This window comes from Notamacropus eugenii, chromosome 6, assembly GCF_028372415.1.
Source record: "Notamacropus eugenii isolate mMacEug1 chromosome 6, mMacEug1.pri_v2, whole genome shotgun sequence".
NCBI classification, from domain to species: domain Eukaryota; kingdom Metazoa; phylum Chordata; class Mammalia; order Diprotodontia; family Macropodidae; genus Notamacropus; species Notamacropus eugenii.
This window is the reverse complement of record NC_092877.1, coordinates 316,543,480-316,561,199: the sequence shown is the minus strand read 5'-3', so window position 1 is coordinate 316,561,199 and position 17,720 is coordinate 316,543,480. Positions and strand designations below refer to the sequence as shown.

The window sequence follows — 17,720 nt, the reverse complement described above, 5'->3', positions numbered from 1 at the left end:
TGTCTCTAAGTTTCTTTTTGTCTTCTGTGTCTTCCTGGTCCTGCCCTGGCAGAAATAAGGGAATGGTGGGAGGTGGTCAGAGGAAGGTCATGGAGGGCAATAGGGAGAGTCTTGTCGATTAGGATAGATGTGACTGAGAAATTAACAGAGAATCCCTGAGTCTTTAAATTATTAGTTATGTGTGTGTATGTGTATAGTTATAATAACGCCTACACTGATCTTATCCCATTTCCCAACCATTCATCTTCAGCAAAAGAGGTTTCCTGGCCTCCTTCTGTTTCGTATTCCAGCATCTTATCCTTATTCTCATCTCCAAACTGCACCAGCCTCTATGAGTAGTTGATAGGCATACCTAACTGGTTAAAGATTTCTATTTTTCCTAGCCTGTTTCAGCAAACCTTAGGAGTCACAAGGCTTGGATTTGAATCCCGACTCAGACACTTACTAAGGGCTTTTCTGACTGTAGACAAGTCATTTAGATTCTCTGAGACTCCCTTTTCTCCTCTGTAAAATGAGTGTGAGAATGGGGATACTAAGTACATAGTTATTCTGAGGAAAGTACACTGTAAACATTGAAGTGCTATGTAAATAGGGTTGATTATAATTTTTTTATTTGTATAAGACTTTTTTTGTTTGTTTTGACCTATTATTTAATTAGTGTGGAATTAGAAAGTAATTCTTAGTCAGGGAGATGCCTGGAGGCATTGAGAGGATAACTCTTATAGTATGAATAGGTCAGAACTTGAACTCAAATCTTTCTTCTCTCAGTCTGTTAATCAGTGTACTACATCATCCCTTACGCCTGACGTATCGACTGTATTTATTGCTCCATCTTTATCTATCCTCCTCCAGCCATTTCCACACTCTTTCTTCAAAAACATTTTGAGAAGAATATTAAGAAAAACATTTTTCCCAATTCTTCCCCACCTTTTTTTTTTTTCTCCTCTTATCTTGAAACACCCCCTCTTCATGCCAGGGCAGACAGAGAGTTAAATGAAAGACTCCTACAGCTGCTTGCCCCAGGAATGAGTGAGGAGTGAGGAAAAGGAAGACATTTACCCCTTTATCCAGTGTCCTCTCACTTTGCTTTTCCCTTGGTTTTTCTCTTTCACTTCTCTTGAGCTGGGGCTGCCAACCCCAAAGAAAGACAAAAGATAATAAAGGCACTACAGCAGCCGCCTGTTCATTCTTTTCCAGACGGATTTTATTTTGGTGCTGAGACTTGAAAAGAAAAGAAACGATACATGCAAACTCATCTTTCATCACTCTAAAATCATCTCCTCCTTATTTGTCTTTCCCTGCATCTCAGACACGTATTCAATCTTCTCTTAGCCTTTTCTTTCTTCTTTATTTTTCACATAGTCTTTTAATCTATGCAGCAAGTAATAAAGGAAAAAGAGAGTTTAGTTGTGGACTTCAGGGAACTTTGCCACTGATGGCTGTGGAGCTAGGTCCTGGGGATGAGCGGTGTTACAGCGAAGCTTGCCTGGGGCAGTATGGATCAAGCTCTGTTGCTTGCACAAATCCCCTGCCTCCCTCTAATACCCCATTCTAAAATGAAGGAAAAAAAAACCCAGGACCAAACAAAAAGACTCCAAAATAAATCGTATCTTTATCTCCCAGCATCACGGCTTTTAGAGGGCGGGGACCATGTTGGTCAGGTCATTTTCTTTGTCAAGACCTAGTACAGTAGTAGTAGCACATAGTAGGTGCTTAATACTTATGATCGGGTGACTTCCACCATCTTATAGTAACTCACATTTTTGTCTCAATTTGCGGTTGCATGGCACTTTGTGTAATGTGATGCTTGTAAAATAAGGAAGAATTTCCTCACTTTTAGGATGCTCTCCCTTGTGCCTGAACTCTGCTGCTGTGGTTTAAGAAGGTCCTTGTTCTATCATCATTGAAATTAAAAAATAGCTAGTGTAATTGTCCCCTTACCTAATAAATAGAGCCTTGGAAGCCTCTTAATTTGCTTCTTCCCCTAACTTCTCTTTTTTTTTTTTCTCTGAGTTTCCTTAACCTGGCTGATAACTCAAGAGAGATAATGCTAGGAATAGAACCTATTAGCTAGGAGAGAAAAAAGATGCGTGATAGAGTAGTGAATGAACTGCATCCATGTGGATACCTGCTGATTAATGATGAAGGCTCATGTCTCTGAAGATGCTTCTATCTTTTTTTGGGGGGGGTCCTGTTTTTATTGCAGTTGGTGGGGTGGTATGGCTTAGACTGGGGACCTCCAAGAGGAAACTGTTTCCTGTTTAGTGGGGAGGTAAAAAAAACTAAACGACTTGAGAGAAACCATAAATTCTACCAGTGTGGGATTGATTTCTCCTTCCCCTAACCTGCCAAAACTCCCTCTCCTCCTCCATCAGAGAAAGGAAAATGGTTCCTCAGGTGTTGGGGAGCAAAGCAACACCTCAAGGTTGTTGTAGGATAGGAAGATGAATGTACAGCATGGTCTGTATTTGTGCACACACCTCCCTCGCCCCTGCTGCTCCGCCCCACTTCTAGAGGAGAGGGTGACGTCTGAGCTGTGAGTGGCTTCTCATTCCCAAGGAATGCAGCTCGAAAAGGTCTCATATTTTTCAGCATTTCTGACTCTGGGGCTGTGTAAACATCACATGGGGGTTTTGCTGTATCTGAGAGACCCGCTGGAGTTTAAAAAAAGAGGGAGGTGGGGGGTAGGAAGACAAAACAGGGAGACGATAAAGCAATGGAGAACCAAACCAAGGCAAAGTGTACGGGAAGGAAAGAAGGAAGACAAATCCCCAAGATCATGTTGAAACACGAAACATGGTGAAATATGTTTGAGGAAACAAAGGTCCCAGAATTCCCACTGAGAAGTGTGAGGGAGCGTGTGAGAAGGCTGTGGGTCTGTTTGGGTGGGGGAGCAGGGAAGGGCAGGGGGCAGTGGTATGGGAGGGCTCTCTGTGGCCACGAGGCACATGGGTAGAGTGGCACATGGCTGGTGGCATTCTTCTGGGCCCTAGTTCAAGCAGAATCAGGCTGGCTTAGTGGAAAGAGGACTGAGGTTCTTGGTAACCCCCCCGGTAGCCTAGACATCACCCTCTTCTCCAGAAGGAGGGTAGAGTGGCAAAGGCAAGGAGTGTGTACGCACAAATACAAATATATTATACACTCATCTTCCTACTTTATAACCTCTTAGGATCTTGATTTACTCCCCAGCACCTGAGGGACTATTTTCCTTTCTCTGATTGAGGAGGAGAGGAAGTTTCGGGGACAGGGATGTCTTGGCCCCATAGTGGCTTCTCTCAAACTCGATAGTTTTTGTTTTTTTTTTTTTGATTCCCGCTAGACAAGAAATAGTTGGGGGTGTGACCAAAGGCAAGGCACCTAACCTCTCTGGACCTCAATTTTCTCATCTGTAAAATGAGGCAGTTGGACTATATAATCTGTAGCCTCTAGCCCTTCCAGCCCTAAATTCTGCCATCCTACTATTTGAGGAATAGTCAGACCAGGCTCTCTAAGAAGAATCTGACCTGAGAGAGAGCCCATGAGCAAACATTGCTTGGCTCGAATGTCTTCTCACACCAATTTCTGCCACAGCCAGAGCCCTGTCCTTGGGGTCATCTAGTTAGTGAACCTTGTGGGGTCAGGTGTGTAGTGGGGGGCACAATAATAGATATTTTAGTATGACATCTCATAAGTGCACATATCCTTAATGCTAGAAAATCACATTCCCCATGTGTTTATTTTGTGATATATCAGTTCCCAGGTGCTGTAGTGAAGGCTCTAAGCCTTAGGCAGACTGACACACGGTGACATATGCATGCTGTGCATAATCTCTCCAACCTTGCCCGAGGTGTTCAGATGCTTGACTCCTACTCGACTTTGGCTACAAGTTTGAGGCTTATGGATCCGTGGCTAGGGTAGCAAATTCCACCCCTTCCCCCACTTCTTCTTCCACTCCCAACCCCTTGTGGAGCTGGTTACTGGGGTCATCCTGGTGGCTACTTCCTCTTTTGGTTGGATATCTTTAATGAGCAGTTATACCTCCCCCTCCCTTGCCAGCAGCTCTTGGGGAAAGAAATTGTTCATCCTAGGAGGCACTCTCTTTGTGTTCTGTGCATCTCTGTGTTAGGGAGGCGAAAGGGAGGAATAACATTTACCAAGCGTTTGTCTCATAACAGCTTGGTGAGGTAGGCAGTGCAAGTATTGCTTTATTTTATCCCTGTTTTATAGATGAGAAAACTGAGACTCAGGTTAAGTGATTTGACTGAGGGAAGATAAAGATGATCACTCTAGAATGTCTTTTATTTGGATGTGAGAGCATAGCCTTCTCCCCTGTCCAGGATCTTGGCTACTCTAGAAGATGAAAGAACCAGTCATCCTTATAAATTTCTTAATATCCCTGCAGTAACAATCTAGCCCTGGGACACCTCTGTTGGACCCCTCTTTTTCCAATAAATTGGCCTCCAGACATCCCCCAATAATAAATAACGTTCAATGCAGAGAAGTTTCACAGTAATGGGTGATGGTCTCCATTTGCCTTTCTTGTACAGACCAGCATGATGATGGGTGCCCATACACCTCACCCCTCACTCACAGAGATATGACTGCCTCATCCACTCATATTTCTAAATCTCCCCATTCTCCTCCAGAACTGGTCTCCTTGTTTTCCTCATTCCTGGACTTTTGCTGCCTCTGTGAATTTTTTCCTTCCTTTGTCCTCCCTACTTGGCTGATCATTGACTCTGCTCTGGGTGGCCTGAGGTGGGGCTGTGAAGCCTGAGGGATGTTAGCAGGGGGTCATTAGGAGTGGAGGGGTGTGCGTCCTTGGGGTGCAGTCAAGCAGAGAGCCAAGTCACCTATTAACCCCCCTGGCCTGCTTCCTCCAAAGCTGAACCAGGCATTAAAGTGGAAGGTGTCAGACCTGTGCACTGAGTGAATGTCTGAGCACCCAGACTGGCCTTGCACTGAGGAGGTAATAGTCTGTTAAAATGTCATCTGAGGGGCATGATGAAAGCTCCTCCATCAAAAAAAAAATTACATGTACTCTCTAGAGGCTACGCTGCCTGAATCCTGTTCTAATAAGAATCCCATACATTTATGTGCTCACAGACTTAGAGTTGGAAGAGATTTTAGAGATGATCTCATCCAAGCTTATTTTACATCTGGAGAAACTGATACTAGCCCAGAGAGGGTGAATGACTTACCTTTGATAAGGTAGTAAGTGACAGAGTTGGGGATTTGAAATTAAGTAAACACTTTCACAGAATTGTAGAATCTCAGTTGGAAGGGCCTTCAGTGAGCACTCAGTATAACCTGTACCTAACCTAGATTCCCCATTCCAACATCTCCAGCAAGTGACCATTCACTTCAAAGACCTTTAGGGACAGCAACCCACTACTTCTGGGTGCAACTCATTCCACTTTTGGATAACTCCAATTGTGAGGAGGTTTTTTCCTACATCAAGCCTAAATTTCCCTTCCTTTCCTTTCGTTTCCTTTCGTTTCCTTTCGCTTCCTCTCCTCTCCTCTCCTTTCCTCTGTCCTCCTCTTCTTTCCTCCTTTTTTCTTCCCTTCCTTCTTTTTCTTTTTTCCTTCCCTCCTCTCCTCTCTCCTCTCCTCTTCTTTCCTCCTTTTTCCTTCCCTTCCTTCTTTTTTCCTTCCCTTCCTTCTTTTTTCCTTCCCTCCTTTCCTTCATTTCCTTCTTTCTTCCTTTATTTCCATCCCTCCCTTCCTTCCTCCCTTCCCCAAATGCTCTACACCAAACTCCCCCCGCCCATCAGCCTCATGAATTTCCAAAAAGATGAATACCTTCTTCATGTACATACAGTGCTACCCTACAATCCCTTTTGTCTTATTGGCTGTTCTTTTTTAATATTCCCCCCCTTGCAATTTCTTCCCCTTGTTCTTAGTTCTGTCTCCTAGCATCAAGCAGAACAGGCTGAAACAATCCCTCTTGCTTGTGATTGTCCTTCAGATATTTTTCTGTCTGCGCTATCATTTGAGTCTTATGGTAAAATTTGAGAGTTGGCTAGTGCAAGTATTTATCCCTATTTCCAGATGAAGAAATAGAGTCTTTGAGAGGGCTGAGTTACTCGAGGAAGCCCAGCAAACAGTGATATTCCAATACTCCGGAGAATTCCGATTTAATCAATATGGTTCTCCCTTCTATGGCTACAGATTGGAATTCATCCATACTTTGTCCTACTTACGTCCTGCCACAATCCCTCCAGATCACGATCTATGGAATGCTCTACTGCAGGAACATAGTAGGTTCCATGTCATTGATAGTCTTCAAGCAAGGTTGGAAGATCACTTGGTGGACGTAGTGAGGAGGGGATTCCTGTCTAAGCATGCTTTGGATGGGATGGTCCCTGAGACTCCAACTGAAATTCTGAGTCTGATTTCAAATCCTCCAGGTGTCATTTATTACGTGTGTGACCTCTCTAGGCTTGACTCAGTTTTCTGGTCTGTAAAATGATGGGGGCCTTTTCTTTACTTTTGGTCTTTTAATGTCCCAAGGGTGTCCAAGCAACATTGAGGCTGTCTATGTATTATCCTTCACTCTCTATGTTTACAGAGAACACATTGTCATAGGGGATGAAGGATGTATACAGTTTAGAAAAGGTGCAGTCCCTGCCTCCTTTTCTGACCCTACAGTTAGTGGATGTTGTCTCTTGTGCCATTTCTTCTCTGTGGATCATTGGTGAAGGCTCCTCATGTCCACTTTAGATCGATCCATTGCTGTTTGGGTGAGCCATGATTTTGATTCTTTGGCTGTTCTGGCATTCCATGACTTGCACCACTGGGAGTCCATTGGTATCAAAAGCATGGGTTTTTGTGTCAGGGAGCAGCTTGGGATTGTTGAAATCAGTGTGCAATTTCCCACATGCATGCAGTACAGCCCTACTCTCTTCCTCCTATTCAATTCTAGGCCCAGCTCATTGTCCATCTGCAAAAATAATCTGCATGTAATAATAGGTTGTATTTATATAACCTTTTATTTTTACAAAGCACTTTTACATTTTTTTATCTTATTTGAGTCCCCCTTGAAGTCGGCATCATGGAGAAGGAGGTTTCGAACTGTCCCAACAGTGGAAAGGGATGGGAGCTCTCTGATTATGGAGATTTTAGAACCATCTAACATGGTTCTAAACATGGATTTTAGAACCATCTAAAGAGAGGCTACTGTGATTCCCACTCCTCGGGTTAGAAACAGAATGTCTGGAGCTGCCCAGGGAGTGGGAAAAGAGGCCCTGAGCTCCCCTCTCCTCTTAAGATGGCTCTGGGGCTTCCTTTCCTTCCCCTCTGTAGTGTGTGCAAGGGGGGAGGAGGGGATGGCAGGGAGAGGAGTTCTAGTTATTCCTCTTTCAGACTTCTAAAATGATCAGTCAGAATAATTGTACTCAGACCCAAGCAGGAAGGGGGTCTCTAAACTGGGATGAGGAAGGAGGAAGTTTGTAAGACCAGGGTCACTTCAAAGTGATGGAGCAGATAGGGTGAGGGAGAACCTTCTCAACTTTTCCCACAGAGCTGAAGGAGCTACATGTTTCTTAATTTCTCTGAGCCTCAGGGTATTTTAAATATAAACGATTTCTAAGGTATCTTCTAGGTCAAAATTCTTTGATCCTCTCATCCTATGAAATTTGGAGTTTGAGGATATGGATTGTGTTTTAGTTTTTCACAAAGGGAAACCAAGGCATTGACAGGGACGGGGACTCATGTGAGAGGGCAAATGTTTACAAAGACCACACTGTGATAGGGGATGAAGGGCATATAGAGTTTATAACAGGCACAGTCCCTGCCTCCATGAAACTTCAAGTCTGTGGTGTTTTATTGCATAGAAGGTTGGCCAGAACCTTTTCAGCTCCAATGAGAATAACTCAAGAGCCTTTAGACCTAAAACTTCCACAAGAGTGAGTTTGGCAAGCTCTCAGGATATCAGCTTCCTGGTGATAAGCCACAGGGAACTTTGGAACAGGTGCCCCAGAGAAGTCTGATCATCTCCTTCTCTGGAGATCTTTTAAGAATAGATGAACTTTGTTTGGCCAGGGGGAGGGCCAGTCCTTTTTGGACCCCTGATGGCATACCAAGGCATAGAGAATGGGAAAGAGAACCCCATTTTCTTGCACAGTAGTTGTCCTTGTTGGTCTGCCTTCTAGTAAGAGGTAGCATTTACTCTTCTGTGTAACAACAAACACATCTGTTCCCCCCTCTACCCTTCCTCCCCCAGTATCTCACACCCATGAACCCTAACTGCCGGTCTCTCTGACTCTTGAACTTCAGAAAAAACTCACGTTCTATTTCTATCCGTGGGCAGAATGCAGAATGTGTGTGTGTGTGTGTGTGTGTGTGTGTGTGTGTGTGTGTGTGTGTGGTGGAGGAAAAGGGATATAAGCATCCACCCTGTATTTGGAGAACTGTGTTGGTAGAGGGGTTCTCAGGTGCCCACCACTGGGGTCTCCCCTCTGTATTTGCTCCTCTTCCTGCTGTCTCTAGCCTCCTTACACTGGCCCTGGTTTGCCTGCAACCCCTGCCCCCTTCCACGTGAGGATGATAAACACTCAACCCCCCAGTCCCTGGAAGCCTGGCCACTGCTTACATTAGCAATGCCCAAGCGGCTGGGGCTAGGAATAGGGCATGACCTCAGCGACTAGGCATCTCCCCTCTACAATATCCCCCATCTCTCCCCCCTCCCCCTTGCATTCCTGGAGAGGAAGATGTTGAAACCCTTTTACTTACCCCGTCTCTGCCTCTGGGTCTCCTGTTGTCCTGTTCTGTTCCCTGGGCCCATCCCCTGTTTCTTTCAGTTAGACTTGCTTAGCGATGATGATCGTTGAAATTTCTGACCTCTGCTTAGCTGGACAGTGGTTCTGATCTCCCTCTCCTTGTTCTCTAGTCTAGGTCCTGAGAATAAGGAACACAGCCAGGGAGGGAGAAGCAAGGTGAGGAGAGCAGAAATCTTGGGAGATTAGAATTCTTGGGCTGACTGAACACTCTCGGGGTTATCCCTTTTCTCTGCCTAAACAGCCTTGGTCCAAAAAAAGATGGTGGGGGTCAAGGGAGGAGGAGGTGGAATGCTCCAATTTCCTTTTTTCATTCCTTTCTTTGACTCATAACCTCCAGTAGAAGATGTTTCTGTGTTCTAAGAATCATAAAATTAGAATCCTCAGATGAGCAGCACTCTCCAGATGTCATCCCACCAATCCCTGCCTTCTGGCTCCAGAGCGGACACGTCAGAGTCTTCTTTGGTCATTTTTCAGGCTGTGGGCCTGTGGACCTAAGATTCTTTGCATTGCTAGTATACAAAGTTTCATTTCTTGCTGTGGCCATTTTTCATCTTTTACTATCTTCTGTTTAATAATGCTGCAGAGATGTTAAATCCATATTTGGTAACAGCCCTTCCCCTCATTTCCCTCCCACAACCTTCTCTTCTTGGGCTGAATCATCCCCAGTCCTTCCAGGGTTTAGTTTCCAAGCTTTTCCTTGTTTTTGTTCTTTTTTGGAATCTGATCAAGTTTTCTATGTAGCCTTATCTACGCGTCTTTGTTCCTACCTACATAACTATTGTTGTTTGGTTATTATTAATCTCTTTAGTTACCCTCCAGCCTCTGTCTTGTGTATTTATTTTTTTCTATCAGATCTTCATTTCTACCTTTATCATGTCTCATATCCCTCCCTGGCACATAGTAGGCACTTAATAAATGTTGATTAATTGATTGATTTCCTATATGCTGCCCCCCTCTCCCGTCTGTCTCTCTCTGTCTCTCTCGTTCACATTATCCATTTATGTATTTATTTTTCTAATAGCTGTAGCTGGGTGGGGGTGGGGGTGCTTAGTCTGATGAGAATGTGAAGGACTGTGGGTTGTGAGTCTTCTCCATCCTACACCATCCCTTCTCTTATTTCCCTCCCCTTCCTCAACCTTTTCTCCCAAACTACTCCTCTGCATACTCAGTAGGCTTCTTCTCCCAGCTCCTGACTTTGCTCCGTGACCTAAACAAGGAAGTGGAAGCAGGAGGGGTACTGATCTGGGAAGATGACCCTCTTTTTGAGAACTGTGGGATGGGGCACAGAAGGCATGTGGGAAGGGACAGGCAGAAAAGAGCAGCTTGTTTCATCCTCTTCCTTGCTGGCTCATCTTAGAAATATCATGTCCCTGAAATGTCCATGTAAGGCTCTTCTGCTTGCCCAGAGCTAGGGATTGCTTAGTAGATCCAGAGTCCACTGAGGAGTTATAACAGCTATGGGAATCCCGACCAGCTGACCAAGCCAGGGTCAGGCAGGCAGGGCACAAAGGGAGTGAAGGTCCTACTGGGAACAGACTCACTCTCTCTTCCGACTGCTCTCCCCTCAATGCCCCATCCTCCCTTGTCTCCTAGTGCTTTCATGGCCAGCCAAGGTTCTGACTCCTTCTTTGCCTTACTAGTTAGGCCAGGGCCCCTCTGAAGTCTCTTTAATACTGTATTCGTCTGTCTGCGAAATTCCCATCCCACCCCATCCCCTCTCTCCTCCCTTAGATCTCTTTCTCTTGCTTGGTGTAATGTGAGTTTGTGTTCTTTCCTTTGTGTTTTGCCTGAAGGTCCTGAAAGTGTATAGAGTTAAATGTTCCCTCTCTGAGTCTCAACGTTATGGTTTGTGAAATAGATTGATTGCACAGATTTTAACCCCATTTTCAGAATAACAAAATCTGAGAGCTGGAAGGGACCACAGCGACCCTCTAATTTAACCCGATACTCAGAAGGGGGTCTTGACTAAAACATTTGGCAAGTGATTGCCCAGCCTCTGCTGAAGTCCTTCAAGGAGGGGGATTGCACCATCTCTCAAAGCAGCCAGTCCTACTTTGAGAAGCTCCAATTGTTAAGATGTTTCTTCTGATGTCAATCTGAGGTTGATCTTTTAGCCACTTCTACCCACTGCTCCTGGTTCTGCCTTCTGGCTCCTGAAAGGACAAGTCCAATCCATGTGGCTGCCCCTCAAATAGTTTAAGACATGTTATTATGTCCTCTTCCACTTCTTCATTCCTCAGTCTTCTCTTCTGCAGGATAAATGTACTCAGTTCTTTCAGCTGATCTTCTGGCTTTGTTACCAAATTCAACTTTTTTCAACCTAGGAAAGTGTCTTTGTTTGGGGGAACCTCTGGAAGGTAGGATGGTATAGGGGAAATCCCAATGGATTAGGAGCCAGGACACTCTGCAGTTGTGGTCCCAGGTCAGTAAATCACTTACTGTGGTCACAATAACTTACTTTTCTGGGGCCTCAGTTTCCTCAGCTGTAAAATGAAGATAATACCTGCAGGATTGTTGTGAGGAACAACTCCCTTCATCTTACAGAAGAAAAAGTGGACATACAAGGAAAAGAATTGACCTGCTTGAGGTCACACAGTTGCAAAGTGTGTGTGTGTGTGTGTGTGTGTGTACACGATCATGGATGGACTGAGGGTCCATGTGCCCACTCATTCCCCATTGGGGGTGTAATCATTCTGAAAATAAGTAGGTTCCTTGAGTGGAGCAGCACCCCTCTTCCCAGATCTACTTGGAGGAAACAATATGGAACAGTGAGGTTTTGGGACTCCTCAGTAATGCAAAGCAGGGCAGGGGGTAGTGGCAATGAATTCAGTCTGGCCATGTCTTCTTTGGTGCCAGCATCTGGTTCTCCTCTCCACCTCAATGCCCTCTACCCCCTCTGTCCCCCAGCCAGCTCTGTGGGTGGGTAAAATCCACAGGGGTGAGACATTGTGTCCAGGAGCGTGCCGGGGATGTTTGGGTGCTGCTTATCTCCTCCCCAGGAATGTGTTATTATTAGCCAGATGCCTTATGGCACTCAAAATAAACACTCACAGGGACCCTGCCAGGCACTGTTAGGAACACAGAGTTTTTGTGGACCCACTTTCACCTTTAGACAGGTCCAGCACTGACAGTGAGTGCTGGGGGTGGGGTGGGGTAAGGCAGTTGTGTGTGTGTGTGTGTGTGTGTGTGTGTGTGTGTGTGTGTGTGTGTGTGGAGGATTCTAGTTAGTGGGAGATGGGATGTTACCTGGAAGTTTGTCTGTAGTAAAGGGAAATCTTTTTGGCGACAATGGCCGCAGAAGAAAGATTTGAAATAGGAAGGGAAGGAGGAAGAGAGAAAAAGGCAACTGACCCTGTCTGGGACTGATGGGAGGGTGCTTAATAGAGACAGGATGATGGAGAAGAAGGTGCTAAGGAGGAAAGAGTCAGGAGGATAAAAGCTGAAGGTCAGAAAAGATGAGGAGAGCTTATTGTGTGTAGAGGGAAGTCAAGGCAAAGAACAGGTGACAAACAGAGAGAGAAGGGGGTGCTTGGATACTCACCCAGCAACTGCATACCTTCTGTCTGCTCCATTTGAACCTTTGAGTAACATCTCAAAGAAAATCACCAGGGTGGAGCTTAAAGGAGAAAAAATCCATTAGCAAGGATGCCCAAGTCTTTAAGGACCCAGGAGTTCAAGTCTTCCTGGAAATTTCTCCAAATAAGGGAGGCAGAGAGGAACACTATAAATTCCAATGAATTTTTAAAAATAGAATCACACACTCCTTGAACTGAGGCTGTTTCACCCAGCTTTCTGTTTTCAGATAACTTAACAATCTGGAGGTAGGAGAGCTTTAGAGATCTTCAAGGAAGGAGACTGCCCTGCCTACAAGAGAATCGTAGAATGTTGGAGACAGAAGCTCAGAATGGAGGATTTTAGGATACAGAATGATAGTAGTCTTCGAATCACAGAGTATAGGGAAAGGAGACTGATCTACCTGGAAGAGAATCATAGAATATTAGAGACAAATTAGAATGGAGAATCTTAGGAAATAGAATAATAGAAAGTTGACGGAATCATAGAGTATAAAGAAAGGAGACTGCTCTGCCTAGAGGAGAACCATGGCATGTTGGCACCAGAAGAACCCTAAAATAGAGAACAGAATATTTGATTTGGAAGGGTCTTTATCTAGTCTGACCCTCTCATTTAACAGATGAGAAAAGTGAAGCTGAAAAAAGGCTAATTATCCTTACAAGGTCTTACAGTTAGTGGCAGAAGCTAGCCAAGACTATAGATTCTCCATTTTGTGTTCTTTCCAGTGCATACTTCCTGCCACAAACCTTTTGCTCGAAGGTTTCCAGTGATGCCAAATTCACTGTTTCCATTCCTCTTTGGGACAACTCTAATTTTAAGGAAATTTGTCTTACTTCTAGACTAAATAAGCCTTTTTGAAACCTCCACCAGTTTACTCTTGATTTTGTCTTTTGGGGACTGTCATGTCTTGGGTCTCATCTCCAGTTCCATTAAAGGAGACTATTGTAAAGAGAGTGCCCATGTCCTAGTTCCCTTTTCTCACCTGCTTTTTGTTTCATTGTCTTGGTGGTAGTTTGAAAGTCATTGGACACTCAGGCTAGGAGATCCATCATGAGGGAGCAGAACCAGCGGGTATCAATCTCAGTCCTACATGTTTATTTAACCTTTATTTTCCATCTCCTGCCCTTTTCTGTAGACTCTGGTACCAGGTGCCTGAGATAGACTGGGGAATTTTTTCTTCCATCCCAGATTTACCTCACTGTTTCTGAAGGAGCAGATTTCCTGGGAGTTAGTGGGTTTTGGGGGAAGGATATCATTCAGAAGCATCATAGAGGTGAGATGAAGAGACTGTCTCTGCTGTGTTCTCTCCTTGGACTGAGCAGTTTAGCTCATTCCACATTCCGGCACTCCATTCTCCCATACCTCCCCAGACCTCCTCACTGGTTAGGGCTGCTGGTTTCCCTAGTTAGGGATCCAGCAGAGGATAGTGTCCCAGGAGGAAGGATAGCATGACAGACCTAGATTAGTATGTTGGTGGGGGGACAACTTCTAGGCTTTCTTATTAATGGCAGGCTATTATTGGGCTGGAGAGGAGCCAGACAAAACTTGTTTTCTTCAGTCACCAACAACTACAGATACAAAAAAAAATCCAACTTTTTTTCTTTTTTTTGAAATCTGCAGTTAATGGCCGATTGGTTGTACATTATTAAACAGGCAGCTGGAGAGCAGCCAGAAGGGGGAGGCAGGGGAACAGCTGAACCAAGATCCGTGGTGAGAACACAATGTTCCTAAGAAAACAATTGACCCTAGGAGTTCTTGGGGGGCAGAATTGAAGAGGAGAGGGGTGGGATTGAATCGAAGCAGGCTCCATAGCTGTATTCTCACCATGCCTGAGCTCTGTCCTGTTCACCCCTGCCGGATCCCAGTACCCTTGGGGTAACACACTAACATGGAGACGTGAGCCTGGTAATAGAACACTCTAAGACGAAAACTCAGGCATCTCTCCTTTCCCTCTTACAGCTTTTGTGGATGGGCGATGACATGTCTGACTAGGAGAACGGAATAACGATAAAGCATGTTCATTTAGCACGTTAAGTTTTCAAAGCGCTTTCTTCACAACAAGGCGGGGAATAAGGGAAATAAGAATTTATATAATACCTATCATGTGCCAGGCACTGTGCTAAATACTTTTACAAATATCTCCCAACAACCCTGAGGTAGGTGTTATTATTATCCCCATTTTATGGGTGAGTAAACTAAGGCATGATTTTCCCAGGGTCACAAAGTAGTAATGGCTGGCTTTATGTTCAAGTCTTCCTGACTCCAGTTCCACTGCTTTAGCCATCAGCTGCCTCTGTAACAATTCTAGGAGACAGGTAGTAGAAATTTTATTATTATTATGTTCCTTGTGTAGAAACTGAGACTCAGAGACTCACTTAAGATCACACACTTAAAGACCATTGGCTTAGAATTTGAACTCAGGTCTCCTTACTCCAAGTCTAGTGATGTTGACTTTTTGCCATATTTTCTCCCATGCTTGCCCAGAAATAGAGACGGATGCAGATGTGGAGATGAATCCAGATGTGTGGATCCATCTCCATACCTCCATGACTCTTGGAAATGGCCATTTCCCCATAGTTGGATTGCTCCCTGAGGTTGGGCATCATAGCCTTGTAATCCTCCTAAAAACCTTGCCCTCAATCATCATCCAGTAGGAATCCTCGACCTGTAACAGTCACATCTTCCCCCTTTAGAATCGAACTACCCGTATAATTCTGACTTACAGACCTTGCCACCTTATCTCACCTTTCTTCTTGAATGAAATCAAAAAGATGATGTTAACAGGCTAAAATGTAAAGATTCATCTTTAGGTTCAAAAACTCAGTTGTATCAGGAAAAAATTGGGAGAGGCTTTGTTTTCTGGTGTTTTATATGAAAAATGGATTTTAGTAGACCAAAAACCTGAACAAGAGTTTATAATATTATATGATAGTGAAAAAAAACTAATGTATTTGGGCTATGTTAGTAGGAATATTGTTGAGTGTCCATATTATGGAAAGTAAGAACACAAGTTTACAGTGTGATCAGGCCACATCTTGTTGTATTCAATTTGGAGGTTCTTCTTCAGAAACCAGAGCCTCATCTTTTTGGGGCCCAACCTCTCTCCTTCTTTTGGTGTTCTCCAAGGATAGTGTAAAGAACAGAAGCCAAAACCAAATCTGAAAACTAGAAAATTAATCATCAAACTAGGAGGGAAAGGTCTTTATAGGAAGGAATATTGAAGTCACTGAGGTTTGGGCTGTTGGGACCTATGAACTAGTAGGGCAACTGTGTAGAAAAAGAATTAAATATATTTGATGCAGTTATATAATTGGGAACTGTGACCAACGAGCAGGAATTAGAGTAAAGCAGATTTCAGTTCACTATAAGGAAAGACTTTCTAACTATCTGAGTTGCTTCACAATGGAATGAGCTCCTTCTAAGGCAATGAGCCGGAAATGTGTAAGCAGTCAGTCAGTCAATAAGTATTTATTAAATACTGGCCAGACCTTGTGCTTCACCCAGGAGATACAAAGGCAGAGAGGTTATCCTGCCCTCAAGGAACATAGTCTGATGGGAGGAATCAACATGCCACCAAATATGTGCAAACAAACTCTATACAGGATAAATTGGAATTCTTTCACAAGGAAGGCACTAGCATAAAGAGGTATCAAGAAAGATTTCTTGTAGAAGGGGGGATTTTAGTTGGGACTTGAAGGAAATGAGAAATCAGGAGGTAGAGAGAGATGAGATGGGGGAATATTTTAGGTATGGGGTAGAGTTAGTGAAAATGGCAGGAGTCCAGAGATGGGATATCTTGGGTGAGTAACAGTAAGGAGGTCAATGTCACAGAATTACAAGAGTATGTTGGGGTAAGTAAAGTGTAAAAAGACTGGAAAGGTAAAAAGGAGCCAGATAATGAAAGGTTTTAAGTGCCAAACAGGGAATTTTTTTATTCTATCCTGGAGGTGATAGGGAGCTTCTGGGTTTGACCGAATAGGAGGATGAAATGGTTCACTTAAGAAGATCAGTTTGACAGTTGAGTAAAGTATGAACTGGAATGGGGAGACATTTGGGGAAGGGAGACCACCAGCAGGTAATTGCAACAGTACAGGCATGAGGTGAGAGCCTGCAGAATGCTATCAATGTCGAGGAGAGAAGGGGGAGTATACGAAAGGGAGTCATGTAGGACTTGGCAACAGATTGGATGTGGAGGGTAAGGGAGTGAGAAATGAAGGACAACATCTAGGTTTCAATTCTATGTAAGCAGGAGGATGGTGGTGCTCTCAACGATAATAGGGAAGACAGTAGGGTTTGTGGGGAAAGGTAATGAGTTCAGTGCACGTGTCGAATTTAAGATATCTGTGAAACATCTGGGTAAATATATCCAATAGGCAGTTGGATAGGCACGTCTGGCTGTTAGGTGAGACATTAGGGTTGTAGAAGTAGATCTGAGAATTATCAACATAGAGATGATAATTGAATCCATGGGAATTGATGAGATTACAATCACTATTCTGTATCCCAAAGAGATGAAAGAAAAAAAGAAAGGGAAAAGGATCTATTTGTGCAAAAATATTTATAACAGCTTTTTTTTTTTTGTGGTGGCAAAGAATTGGAAACTGAGGGGATGCCCATGAGTTGAGGAATGGCTGAACAAGCTGTGGTATATGATTTTAATGAAATATTATTATGTTATAAGAAATGATGGTCAGATAGAATTCAGAAAAACCTGGAAAGACTTACATGAACTGAGTGAAGTGAGGAAGACCAGAACATTGTACACAGTAACAGCAATTTTGCAAGATGATCAACTGTGAATGACTTAGCTCTTCCTAGCAATACAGTGATCCAAGACAATTCCAAAGGACTCATGATGAAAAATACTATGTTCAGAAAAAGAATTGATGGAGCATGAATGCAGATCAAAGTATACTAGTTTTCACTTTTTTGTTTTTTTTGTCTGTGTCCTTTTTCAAAACATGACTAATATGGAAATGTTTTATATGATCATATGTGTATAACTTATGTCAAATTGCTTACTATAGCAGAGAGGGGAAAGGGAAGAAAGAGAGAAAGAATTTGGAATTCAAAATTTTTAAAAATGAATATTAAAATGGTTTTTTACATGTAATTGGGGAAAAAAAATAAAATATTACTTTAAAAAAAGTGACCGGCAAGAACAGTAAAGGGCTAAGGATCTTTCTAGCAAGGAGTGTGAGCTGGGAGATTGTGCTGATGTTAGTCTTTGGGCCATAGCCAAGGGATGGTCAGCTCTGTTCAGAGGGCAGGCTGGTATCTTTTCCAAAAGAGGAGACAAGGAAGAATGAAGCCAAACCAAATAAAACCAGGAGAATGGCTTTCATTTGAAAACCAAGAAGACAGGTCTGTAGAGGTGGAAGGGAAT

General features: G+C 43.7%; 1 protein-coding gene and 1 long non-coding RNA gene across 18 annotated transcripts in view; one reads left to right on the top strand and one right to left on the bottom strand.

Annotated features, from left to right (window-relative positions):
- TNS1 (tensin 1) overlaps nt 1-17,720 on the top strand; it is a 316,581-nt gene that overhangs the window by 89,227 nt on the left and 209,634 nt on the right. The gene's annotated exons all lie outside the window — the stretch shown is intronic.
- LOC140509802 (uncharacterized) lies at nt 770-12,996 on the bottom strand. The gene is made up of 3 exons (XR_011968924.1): nt 12,303-12,996; nt 8,715-8,879; nt 770-1,371 (listed from the first exon to the last, which is right to left on the bottom strand). It is a non-coding gene; the product is annotated as an uncharacterized lncRNA (long non-coding RNA).